Raw genomic sequence first — 11,730 nt, forward strand, 5'->3', positions numbered from 1 at the left:
AGTCAGAAATGTTCACAAAAATGTGCCCAGGGACGGTTTTTGTTGTTGTGGATACTGGACGTCCTCCATTAGCAGCCAGGAGGTACCATGTCTCCACTGTTATCTCTCTTCCTCTATATCTTGAAATCTCTAGCATGGTTTACATATAAATTACTTCAGTTGCTGCCAAGCACTTTAAATACTTCTTGGTTTTTATTTTCTTTTTGGTTTTTATGTTTTAAAAATTCATGCAGACGACTTAATGCTCTGGCCAGGCTATTCTACTGCTAATCAGAGCTGTTATGTGTCTTATAAGCTGGCTGCATGCAGTGTCATTATCACCTTCCACAACACTGAATTCTCACTGTGCTTCCTGAATTCATCAGAATTAAAATTTAACAACTTTACTTTTTTTTCAAGGACATTGTCCTTTAAGGCAGACATCTTCAAAGGGTTTACCTTTATGAACAGTTCTCCAAATTGCTGAAGAATCTCGTTTTTTCTCATCTTTAATGATGCTTTTGTATTCAAAATGTGTTTATGGTATGGTTTCCCATTCATCTTGATTCAGGGTACTTTTAACGCTGCTTCTGTCTGAAGAAGCATCCTTCTGTAAGCCTTGTTTTTCCTCTTGCAGGCTGGCTGAGGACAGTAGAGCAGCCAACACACAAAACTGCTGTTTGTGCATGGCTAAAGACAGTGGTGATTTTATAGCAACCTGGGCATTTCACATTCATGAAGTAGGAATTGGGGCTCTGCACCAGGCACTTCTTGTGTTTCCTCTTCTATCTTGCAGAGGGATGAAGGAGATCCTTTGCAAGAGGCATCTTCTCATGGGGAAGTCATCATCCCAGAAAGTCTAATAATTTTTTAATGTTATGAGTCAGTGTTTCAGAATGTAGCCTCCTAAGGACTTTGGATTTTAGTGTCCAGTAAGTTCACTTAAATAAGATGTCAATAGTTTCCCCTATATACATATGAATGATTACTATAAATTTGTTTTCCATTTTTCCTGAAGTTGAGCTCCAGAGGTCTTACATTGCTCTCCTTTATGATTATGACAGTTGCAGTTATAATCACAAAAAATGTAATATAGAAATATAATAAGGAAGTAGTAAGTTTTGAACAGTTTTGTTGTTTTTCGTTTGTTGGAAAGAAAGAGTGAGGGGTATTAAATGCCACTAAATATTTCCATGAAAAATCTCTAAACATCTCCCTCCTAGGATATTGCCCACAGATATGTTTCATGGTGAAGAAAAAAATAGTGCCTGTTATCACAAATTTTTTTTAACCAGATAATATTAAATACATTAATGTGTTTAGCCCAGCTCCTGGCATGTAATAAACTGAATAAATGGGAATTGAAGAGGTTTCCTTTAACAGGGGAATAGAAGACAGTAGAAATAGAGATTCTGGGAGACTTTTAAGAAACTAAACATGGGCTTCCCTGGTGGCACAGTGGTTGAGAGTCCGCCTGCCGACGCAGGGGACACCGGTTCATGCCCGGTTCCGGGAGGATCCCACATGCCGTGGAGCGGCTGAGCACGTGAGCCATGGCCGCTGAGCCTGCGCATCTGGAGCCTGTGCTCCGCAACGGGAGAGGCCACAGCAGTACCGCCAAAAAAAAAAACAAAGAAAAAAAAAACCGTAATGCAAAATCAGTGGGTTTCTGTGAGGAGGCAAGAGAGAAACGGATTATGAGGAAAGGGAGTAGCACTCTATTCTATTCAATCTCTATTCACAACATCACAGACCAGGGGGTGTTTGCCTAATAATTTAATTTTTCAGTAGTAGCACTCTTTGAGGATATTTTACCCAGAAATAATGATAATAACCTTATTAGTAAGACTCTTTTTCTCTCCTTTCTCTGAAACAAGGCATTTCTGCAACCTCTGATAATCTGAGACTTTGTTGTATAACCTCCGATAATCTGATAACCTACTGATCCCAGAGCAACCCTAACCTCCTAATTCCCACGAAGTGACTAAAAGGTACTGCCCTCATCCTACTGCCAGGCTTCTGCCACTTTGCTCCTTCACAGTGTTGAAAATATTTCTGACCACTTACCCAGCTGTAGTTTGTGTGTAATTATTCACGTCCTAATACATGGAGCTAACCACCACCATCTAGCAGTACTGAAGAGTCTACACTGATAATCACTTGTAGCACACCTACTGTTTCGAAGCTGGGAACTTGCGTTGGTTTCCTTTGTTCCTAGTTCTGTCCCTTACCACTCTAAAATACTAATTTTACTGAACAAATCATATGGCTTGCCATTTACACAATTCATGGACAATATACACTGAAACACAAAACATCACTTTATGCATGTATGGATGGGTGTGGTGGGCGGGGGTATGTGTGTATAACTTCCTGTGTTAGTTCTAACTACTCTGAAAACACCTTTAATTTACATGAAAATAATAACTTCTTATTCTTGAAAATCTATTTCAGCAGATGATTCAGAAGGTTAGGTAATTCATCTTAGTCTTCTCAAAAGGTAATTAGGTAATTCTCTTTATCTTACCCCAATTTTTACACATAACCAAGTTAAATCAGATTATTTCAGCTATACACAGAGAAACTGAATACTCATTGTCTTTTAAAACTTAATTCTTCAACGCCCACTGGGAGAAATGCTGAGTCATTCCTCAGCAAAACAATATAAACACATACACTTGGAAATAAAATGATGACAAAGACCACTATTATTCAAAACTTGCAGGGTTTTGTAAAGCATCACTGTTGGAATTTTGCGTGTCCCATTGCTGTTAATGAAATTTGAAATTGATGGAATTAGAATGAAGAAAGGCCAAATAAGACTCCCTGCTGAAATCATAGCTTGTGTTGAATGTTCAGTATCTGAATGTCTCTAATTCCTTCTGTTTTGAAATTGTGCCACCAAAATGATGTTCTCTTTTAATCCATTATATTAACTGATTGAACGTTTAAATAGTTTTCTTTGGGAAGAAAAGGATTCATTGGAATTTTTTAATGGTTTGCTATAGGTTAATGTATTTTAATAGGAGAGCACTTTCCTATAACTATTTAAATTAAAGCATGTGAGAGATTAATATTTTCTATTCACTAGTGTCATTTGTTTACCTTGTTCTTTTAGAATATCAAACTCAGCTAGCTGATTTGCAGTGTTAAAAGGTTCAAAATAAATATACTCCTGACTTAAGAACATCTACATTAACATGCTTGAGTGAAAGTAAAACTAGTGATTAATGGAGAAAGGAATTCTCCTGGAAATGTTTCTATAACCTACTCTCCCGCTGACCTTCCCCAGTTCCCTTCATCTATCACTTAAATCTTGATCAGAAGATCTGTAGGAAATGACTGAACTGGACAGAAAGGTGTCTTCACAGTCAGAGAAGAGAAACAGCATGCAGAACCCAGAACTCCAATCAGAAGCCTTTACTGACAGAAAGTTGGCACACAGTCCCCTACAGAGGCTGCTCTCAGACAATCTCTTTTCCTTTGGCCTCCATCGATGAATTATTTTCCAAGAAAAAGTTTTGTCCATCACAACTGTAAAATCTGATACCCCTTAAACTTAAGTCTAGATTTTATTGGATTCCAAGATGACAGTGTGGCTGCAGTTCACGGAATAACCGATGTGCTCTGCTCTCCGTTTCTCAGCACCAGGAGCCCTCCTGTGCGTCAGTAGAGTCACTGACTCTTTCTGTACAAAAGGCTGTGCACAGAAGTGGTGTGTGTCACTCCTGACACAAGCATTTCAGAGCATGCGCTTGATCCCTCAGTCCTCTCCTCCTCTTCACAGTGACCAGGAGGCCACTTTCCCCAGATGGTGCAAGTAAAAGATGGTGGAACCTCTGTCAGCCTGGCCCATGGGTGACCACATGAGGCAGAGCTCTCTGCAAACTGACTTAGAGGTACAGTAAACATGAAACAAACTTCTGCTGTGTTAAGCAAAGGAGATTTCTGGGTTAAGTTGCTGCCACAGCATTACCTCTGATTAAACAGGCTTGCCCTTTAGAGATGGAGGTATTAATGGGCACCTGGGTTACTCTGCAGGACTCAAGACAAATGGAAAGTCTCAAATATCAAAATGAACATCTGCAGCTCAACAAAGATATTTCCATTCTTGGTTAGGGGTCTTTCAGATGAAAATAATTAAAACCCAGCTCATACTACTAAAGGTAAATGAATGTACACTGGTTTGTTAAAGCCATGGGAACCACAAAACTGTTGGAAAGGAGAGGGTTGCAAATGGGATGCTTCAGGAACAAGAATCAGAGACTGCAACGTTGACAAGACACTCTCCACTTCTCACCCTTGTATCTCCATATAGGGTCCCTTCATTTTCTCTCTGTGCATCCAAACTTTTCCCGCAAGCCAAGAAACAGGGTTCCTGATGGTTCTCAAACCTCTGCCACCAGAGAGAAATTGACAGATGCACTCATGTCTTTTTGCTGCAATTTAAAAGTCCCAAGGAAAAACATGATTGTCATAGCTGGAGGTAAATGTCCCCAGGTGGGCTAAGCAACTGTGTCCAGCAAGGGATGTGGTCTGTAGATGCCATTAAGCTTCAGTGCAGAACATCTAGTTGGAACAGAAGCAAACCCAAAAACTGTTTCTAAAAAGAGGGCCTTTCTGGTCAGACAAAGCATAAACATGTTCAAAATCCATTATGCACATAAATAAAATCCAAAAATCTCTTAAAACTAAAGGTTTTGTTTTCTAATTCATTTGATGGCAAAACTTGACCTGATCTGAACTAATTTGGCAAACTAGGCATGAACTTGATGTGAAGCTGTTGAAATTTGTTTTTTCTTTTTTTAAACATCAAGGTTTTATTTTCTGAACAAAATATTCTGCTTTTCTTAATAGTATTTTGATTTTATTTAAGTATAATACATGCACATGGTAGAAATTCAACTGCAATGTTGATTTGTGAAGAGTAAATACATTTCATCATAGAAATATTTGAATGTAGAAATATTTGTAGAATATTTGAGTATGGGTTGCTGTCCAAATCCTTCTGGGGGTGTTATATAAAACATGGTATATGAATTATATTACTTTTCAGATTATAAATTCAAAAACATGCATCTAAGGTTTCTAGATAAGAGACTTACATCAGGAATTATAATAGTACAAATATAAATATCCATAGAATAAATTAGGTTATCATAATTTAAGAACACACATGTAATAGACACAGAGATCTATCTACCTATATCTATAATTCTCTTTGAGAGAGAGAGTGAGAGAGCACATATCCAAATAGATACACGGACATTTGTGTTTCTTACACATTTAACTTTCCATTGTGAGCTACAAATTCTTAACAGGAGAGTTAAATATGTCAAGAAACATCAACTCAATACTACTTATGAACACAGTGCAAGTCTGTAACTTGCTGAAGTAAGGAGTGGTATGATGGAATCACATAGATTCAGAGATGAAAGTAATCTTAGAAATCATTTAGGACATTCCCTCATTGTCATATGAGAACATTGAAAAGGGGAGAGAAAAAGTGACTTCCTAAGCACAAAGAGTTGGTGATAGTGAGGTTCTACAATCTTTTTTTTTTTTTATTTTAATCAATGAAACACAGCTTTTTAAAAATTCTAGTCCACTGAGGCTTAAGCCCTTTCAATATTATATATTTGCTTAGATACCTTAACTAAATTATGAGCAAAAGGATAGGGAAAAATTATAGTGATATTGAAGTGGTCTTAGATAAAAGGTGCTATAAAAGTGTTATTTATTATCAAAAGAAGTATGGGAGAGCCTGTTATGTCTCAAGGCAAAATTTGCTAAAATAAAAATATTCTGAAAAATACTTGAGTACTTCTATGATGATTCTAACCTTTGGATTTGTTAAGGCAACTGAAAAGTAGTATTTTTTTTTCTTACAGATGTAAACTATATTGAAAGATATGAAAAATTATGAAACATATAAAGGTATATTATATGAGGTACATTTCTCTCCAATCACTATGTAGCTGGCTTTGTTTTCAAGAGAATTTCTGTGAAGTGTTTTTCCCCAAACTCCACAATATAGTTTACCCCACTTTCTGTTGTAAATAACCTGAAAGACTGCTATGTTTTGTCACAGACTCTCTTTCCTGCTCCTCCCAAAAGCTCTCGTCCTTTTCATCACTCTTGTGAAAATTTGCCTTAAAAGTAATAACATCTAGCTGTCATTATGGTGTTCATGGAAGTGGTGAATTGCATACATCATGCAGGTAAAGAGCTGACTAGCCCCCAAGTTACTCATCTCTGATATCACTAGTTATCAAATAGTGTAAACATTTTCTTTACCAGTACTCTATCATTTCACCCCCAGGGGTCCAGATTCTCACTGATTGTTGTTGTTGTTTGCACAGTGTGCTTGCATTATCTTTCTAAGTGAACTTAAAACCTATGCTGCTTTAAGGTAGACATTATGGATATCCCGTATTTATTTTGCAGGTTTGAAAATTATATCCAAGGACTTCCCTGGTGGTCCAGTGGTTAAGAATCCACCTTCCAATTCAGGGGATGCGTGTTCGATCCCTGGTCAGGGAATTAAGATCCCACGTGCCGCAGGGCAACTAAGCCCATGCACCGCAACTACTGAGCCTGTGCACTCTGGAGCCCGTGCGCCACAACTAGAGACAAGCAAGCGCTCCGCAACTAGAGAAGCCCACACACCACAATGAAAGATCCCGCAGGCCGCAACTAAGACCCAATTCAGCCAAATAAATTAATTGATTAATTTTAAAAAAAAGAAAATTATATCCAGAGAAGTTGAATCATGTGCCCTCTTAGATCACACAGCTTTTTAATGGTTTTAGTGCTTATTAGTCATTTTGATACATACAAATTTCACTTTAACATACATACAATTCATGCTTCCAGTTTTGGAGACTCTGTCTCCCTATTATCTTTTGGTTAGAGGTAGGGTCTTCCATCCGCAGCAGAACCAGAACATTCCAGTTACTTGCTTGTTCTCTCTGGTTCCAGGCCTCAGAGCATCAACATGTGACTCAGAAAGACATCATCTGGGACTGTGAATCTAGAGCAAGTGACCCAAAGAATTAAGGGCAGTTAAAAACCAACTATAACCACAGCCACAGTGCAGCACCCACATGTGGTGTCAGTGCCACTAGTGTCAGTATGGTCAGTGTGGGGTCCAGTATCAGCAACAGAATGATCCTAGCCACTATTCCAATGGCATGATTTTGCCAAGTAGCTGTCTTAGGTTCCTAACCATTTCGAAATCTGTGGTTTCCAGCATTCCATTTAACTCTATGAGCTAACAACTTCCTTCCAAAAAAAATTATTTTCATGGTTAAAAACCCATATTTGCTCTCTGTTGTTTACACCCAAAATCTCTGATTAATATAATGTCAGTATTGAGTTAGCACACAGGCTCACCGACCCGTAAAGCTTTATTCTTTTTCCATCATATGTATCTCACTGCTTTCATAAAATAAATTTAATTTTCTAGGCCCTATCAGTGGTACCTTCTGCTGCCAATAATTTCTTTTTAACTGTTCAATTTTTTATCCCTTTATTTATGATATAAACTGGGTTATAATGACTAACATCAATTTTTTACATAAATAGCTTATAGAGTGTAGGCAAGGTATTGACTTTTGTGGCCAACATTAGTTTTGCAACACTAAATCTGTTTCATCCTACAGATGAAGAGTGATTTATAAGTAATTAATAAACTCTGGAAAAGAAAACCAAGTGGTGTCTATCTGTAAATGAGAAAAATATTGGATGAATATATGAGAGACATATTTGTGCCTTCAATATGTAAGAAAGGACAGGTGGAACATTATGTAAAGTATAAAATGTATCAGGTATATCTCAAAACTCCCAAACAGCTATGTATTTTAACAACTGACTGGAGGATAGTTTACCATTAAAAGGAAGACTAGTTAATAATCAAAGCATAGAAATCATTCATTTATTTACTTACTCATTCAGTTATTTGTTCATCAGCGAGCAGTTCCAAAAGCACCAAGCATGTCCCAGTTGTCAACTCTGGTTTATTACCTGTGCAAGTTTAATAGTGCCTCTCACTGCCAGTGGAAGTTTGTGCCCTGAAGTGCATGGGCGGGGGAGGGGGGGTTACATGCATTGCATAGAAAGTTAAAAAAAAATTGAAAATTGGAGCTGAAAATAAGATTTTCTCTAAATTTCTGTATCCTATCTATGGTAGACTTTTCTAAATTATATGTTAATTTACCTTAAAATGTGTCAATTAATTTTCCGATGTAACATTTTAGCAACATTTTAAAAGCTTAAATTGAACAACTAGAAAAAATTATGAACTGAAGAACTGGTGTGAAATGTACTTTCCTAGTAAGTATTGTTTGTAAAATTTTTAAAATGCAAAGCCATGTTTTATGAAACTTAAGATTTATCACAACATACAGACTTTTTACTAACATAAATATTATTTATTTTTGTAAATTCAGGATCATTTACTCTTTTAGTAACTTAATTTAATTATAATAGTAAATGACATTTTATTTAATACCAGATCACATTCACAGTTTTAATGTTATTAAACTCCTAATATTTTACTAGTTGGGGGAACAAATAAGCCAATGTTATATATTAATACACTTCTTATTTTCCTCCAGTTATGTCAATAAGTTGCAATCAGGGGCTTTTTAAGTAGGTCATGTGCTACTTCATTGAAATATTAAAATATTTTAATTTTGGTTTCCATTAGAGGGTTATTGTCAAAGCTGTTAGAGATCTGTATTGTTAACGAACATCATTTGCTGGTCACGGTATAATCCATAATACTTGATTCCTTAACGTAAGCCACATTGGATGAACCTTAGGCTCCTAGTAATAAAAGTAAACTTTATATATTAAAATGGCAACCTCCACCATTTTCTCAGAAGTGATGGCAGGTGGTGTGTAGACGTCGCCAGGGGGTGGGGCAGGTGGTAATGGTATATGCATGTTATTTGGTCTCTTCCCCTATCAATCACTCTCACTCCTTGCTCTCCCTCCCCTGCCTCCCACTTGCCCTGTCCCATATGAATGGCTTTAGGTTAGGTACTGCTACTCTGGCTCTAGCACTCAGCCCCCACCATCCTCTTTGCTCGCACATTTGTGCTGTGTATTTGGCCCTTGAGGGCACCTAAGTTTGAGAGCTGAGAGTTACTGCATAATGAGACTAAACGTAAATTGGAACAGAGTGTGAAACACAGAAGAAAGACTCTCCTCTTGCCTTTAAGGAGCTGAGAATTCAGTGGTAAAAACAAACAAATACTACTATAGCATACAAAACAGCGGTACTCATCTATATTCCACACAGACATATCCAATGAAAGGGGCACATTTCCACCAGTATCGGTAATTGCTGTGCTGTGATTTTTTTAAATTTTATTTATTTATTTATTTATTTTTGCGGTACGCGGGCCTCTCACTGTTGTGACCTCTCCCGTTGCGGAGCATAGGCTCCGGACGCGCAGGCTCAGCGGCCATGGCTCACAGGCCCAGCTGCTACGCTGCATGTGGACCTTCCCGGACCGGGGCACGAAACCGTGTCCCCTGCATTGGCAGGTGGACTCTCGACCACTGCGCCACCAGGGAAGCCCTGTGCTGTGATTTTTGCAGCAGTAGCAGAGTGAGTTCTCTTGCTCTAAATCAAAATATGTAATTAAAATCTCAGGGCGTTGGGAGGTGAAGAAACAGAAGCAGAGGTGAGCAGTTAGAAAATGCTCCTGAAGTGATTCTTGGATGCCTCCCCTTATTCACCTAGCTCTACCCTTCTCAACTCCTCCTCCACCTCTTTTTGAGAATCACAGATGCAGACAGGGTTAAATGGAATCACACTGCAGGGAGTTTGTCTATAAGGATAACGATACCAAAAGTCTTCCCTGTCTCAGGGGTGGTTTTGCACTGTGCCAACCTGGAAAGGCTGAAAACTGAATCTCCCAGAATTCCCTTTCCTTTGTGGTATTGGGTTAGGTTGGCCATACAGGAATATACACGATGTTTGGAAGGTGGTGATAAAGCATCATTCATTATCCTCAAGAGGTCTGTGTAGGGCCCCAAGAGCCTCTGCATTTCACTCCCTTTGTGGCTAATTTGATGGCACCATATTGCACAGGAAAGCAGCCAAACTGGCAGTTCGTTCAAACTCACCCTTCTCCCCATCCTCTTCCAGTTCCTTGGTGTCCTGAGTGAGGTGCATGTGCAGGTCCCTGATGAAGGCCATCAGTTTCTTCAGCAAATAGCCTACAACACTGAGTTTTGGTGTAGTGACAGATGGACGTGGCTTCCGGTTTGTCCTTGTGGGTTCCAGAGTGTCCTCATGGCTCCCAGCTTGTCCTTGCTTTATCTCTGCTTTACGTCCAGCCCCCCAGTTGACTTACAAGGACATCATGCTTGTCATCACATGCGTAGGTAGCAGCTTTCCACAGAACTTCTTCACCATTAATTAGTGTTTTTTCGGATCCCTCAATCACCCCTTTTCAGATCTTTATTTTCCCAGTGTTTCTTACAATTGTGAAATGTTTAATCCCCCCCCGCCAAAAAAAAATCCCTTAGTCTAAACCACTCATGGTGGTTCTGCTTTCTTACTCAAACTCTAATATAATTTATATTATATATATGTATATACACACACATTTCATATATATATATATATATATATATATATATATATGAAAGCCTTTAGTATTGCCTCAATTCCTGTGAGACTGGCTAAAGAGCTATTACCCAGAGAGGAAGAAATCCCTCTAGAGAGAATAATTAGGGACACAGGAAATGTTGAGATGTCTGAAACCATATGATCCCAATAAGAACAAATACCCAACTCATGCAATTCCTCTCTGTACTTTACTTAAATCTTGGTGCCTTCCCCTCTGTAGCAAGTACTATGCTGATACTTTGCTACCAGTGATCTATATTCTAAGGAAATGTAACTATCTCCTGATTGTATCCTCTGCCTCCAGCACTCTCTGGCATTTTGTGTCTATTCAAGAATTACTTACTGAATGAGTGAAGGAAGGAAGGATGCAGTGAATGAATGAATGCTAAAGGCACTGTCTATCCACTGAAACTTCAACATAATATTCACTGATTCTCTACTACATTATTATTCACAGTACTTATTCGATTTTAAATAGAATAACCTGGAAGATAAGAATTATTATTGGAATTTTACAGATGAAGAAACAGAGATTAAGTAAGTATCTTGCTCAGAATCACACAGCCAGTGTATGAGAATAAGCTTGTGTTTGTCTCACCCCAAAGCAGGGGCTTGTTCTGCTACATCAGGCTGCCTATCAAAAGAAACTTCTCTCTGGCGAAGCCTCACACAGACAATTTTATCTTGACTTCCTCACCCACCCATCTCCCAGGAGCATGCTCTCCTTCCAGGGTCAGTTATTATTTTTCATTGTTTATCTGGTCGGCTATTCTCAAACACAGTTTTCTGCAGATTTAAAATGCCATCTGGTCCAGCCTTTGATTCCTGCTTCTCCCAAATTCTGCCTTGTGAGTATGACTCAGCCTGACCTGCTTCTGCTTTCCATTTTAAACCCGGCTAAGAATGACATCAGTGGATAAAAAAAATTAGTCATTGGCTTTTCGGGTGAGCTGTGGCTTTGGATTTCTTCTTTGATGTACAGGATATGTGACGAGATTCACTGCAGCTCTGAAGCAGCCATGCCGTCAACTATGGCAGCAAACCTAGTCCTCCTGTCCCAGTTTCCTAACTGTCCAGTTTCTTCCAATGTCTCCCTGGTGGAT

General features: G+C 38.5%; 1 pseudogene; it reads right to left on the reverse strand.

The window, feature by feature from the left end:
* Nucleotides 1–557: 557 nt before the first annotated feature.
* Nucleotides 558–806, reverse strand: LOC103083698 (40S ribosomal protein S27 pseudogene; annotated as a pseudogene).
* Between the last annotated feature and the right edge of the window lie 10,924 nt (nt 807–11,730).

The sequence above is a fragment of the Lipotes vexillifer genome, unplaced genomic scaffold (assembly GCF_000442215.2).
Source record: "Lipotes vexillifer unplaced genomic scaffold, Lipotes_vexillifer_v1.1 scaffold163, whole genome shotgun sequence".
In the NCBI taxonomy this organism is placed as follows: domain Eukaryota; kingdom Metazoa; phylum Chordata; class Mammalia; order Artiodactyla; family Lipotidae; genus Lipotes; species Lipotes vexillifer.